Source organism: Physeter macrocephalus, chromosome 4, assembly GCF_002837175.3.
Source record: "Physeter macrocephalus isolate SW-GA chromosome 4, ASM283717v5, whole genome shotgun sequence".
NCBI lineage: Eukaryota > Metazoa > Chordata > Mammalia > Artiodactyla > Physeteridae > Physeter > Physeter macrocephalus.
In genome coordinates, this window is record NC_041217.1 from 82,004,196 (window position 1) to 82,006,286 (window position 2,091).

Sequence of the window (2,091 nt, forward strand, 5' to 3'; positions counted from 1 at the left end):
AGTGATGTTGAGCAGCTTTTCATTTGCTTCTTGGCCATCTGTATGTCTTCTTTGGAGAAATGTCTATTTAGGTCTTCTGCCCATTTTTGGATTGGGTTGTTTGTTTTCTTAATATTGAGCTGTATGTGCTGTTTATATATTTTGGAGATTAATCCTTTGCCTGTTGATTCGTTTGCAAATATTTTCTCCCCTTCTGAGAGTTGTCTTTTCATCTTGTTTATGGTTTTGCTGTGCAAAAGCTTTTAAGTTTCATTAGGTCCCATTTGTTTACTTCTGTTTTTATTTCCATTGCTCTAGGAGGTGGATCAAAAAAGATATTACTGTGATTTATGTCAAAGGGTGTTCTTCCTATGTTTTCCTCTAAGAGTTTTATAGTGTCCAGTCTTATATTTAGGTCTCTAATCCATTTTGAGTTTATTTTTGTGTATGGTTTTAGGGAGTGTTCTAATTTCATTCTGTTACATGTAGCTGTCCAGTTTTCCCAGCACCACTTTTTGGAGAGACTGTCTTTTCTCCATTGCATATCCTTGCCTCTTTTGTCATAGATTAGTTAACCATGGGTGCATGGGTTTATCTCTGGGCTTTCTATCCTGTTCTTTTGATCAATATTTCTGTTTTTGTTCCAGTACCATATTGTCTTGATTACTGTAGCTTTCCTTCCTATCCAAGAACATGATATATATCTCTACATCTGTTTGTGTCATCTTTGATTTCTTTCATCAGTGTCTTATAGTTTTCTGAGTACAGGTCTTTTACCTCCTTAGGTAGGTTTATTCCTAGGTATTTTATTCTTTTTGTTGCAATGGTAAATGGGAGTGTCTTCTTAATTTTTCTTTCTGATCTTTTGTTGTTAGTGTAAAGGAATGCAAGACATTTCTGTGCATTCATTTCGTATCCTGCTACTTTACCAAATTCATTGATTAACTCTAGTAGTTTTCTGGTGGCATCTTTAGGATTCTCTCTGTATAGTATCATGTCACCTGCAAACAGTGACAGCTTTACTTCTTCTTTTCCGATTTGGATTCCTTTTATTTCTTTTTCTTCTCTGATTGTTGTGGCTAGAACTTCCAAAACTGTGTTGAATAAGAGTGGTGAGAGTGGGCAACCTAGTCTTGTTCCTGATCTTAGAGGAAATGGTTTCAGTTTTTCACCATTGAGAACAATGTCGGCTGTAGGTTTGTCATGTATGGCCTTTATTATGTTGAGGAAAGTTCCTTCTATGCCTACTTTCTGGAGGATACTTAATTTCTCTTTCTGATCTTTCATTGTTAGTGTATAGGAATGCAAGAGGTTTCTGTGCATTAATTTTGTATCCTGTGACTACCAAATTAATTGACTACCTCTAGTAGTTTTCTGGTGGCATCTTTAGGATTCTCTATATATAGTATCGTGTCATCTGCAAACAGTGACAGTTTTACTTTTTCTTTTCCAATTTGAATTCCGGGGCTAGGACTTACAAAACTATGTTGAATAATAGTGGCAAGAGTGGACATCCTTGTCTTGTTTCTGATCTTAGAGGAAATGCTTTCAGTTTTTCACCATTGAGAATGTTTGCTGTGGGTTTGTCATATATGGCCTTTATTATGTTGAGGTAGATTCCCTCTATGCCCACTTTCTGGAGAGTTTTTATCATAAATGGGTGTTGAATTTTTTAAAAATAATAAATCAATGTATTTATTTTTGGCTGAGTCGGGTCTTTGTTGCTGTGTGTGGGCGTTCTCTAGTTGCGGCGAGTGGGGGCTACTGTTCGTTGCAGTGCACGGACTTCTCATTGCGGTGGCTTCTCTTGTTGCAGAGCACAGGTTCTATGCACACAGGCTTCAGTGGTTGTGGCATGCAGGCTTCAGTAGTTGTGGTTCGCGGGCTATAGAGCACAGACACAGCAGTTGTGGCACACGGGCTTAGTTGCTCCTCTGCATGTGGGATCTTCCTGGATCAGGGCTCGAACCCGTGTTCCCTGCATTCACAGGCGGATTCTTAAACACTGCACCACAGGGAAGCCCTGGGTGTTGAATTTTATCAGAAGCTTTTTCTGCAGCTATTGAGATGATCATATGGTTTTTATTCTTCAATTTGTTAATAGGGTGTATC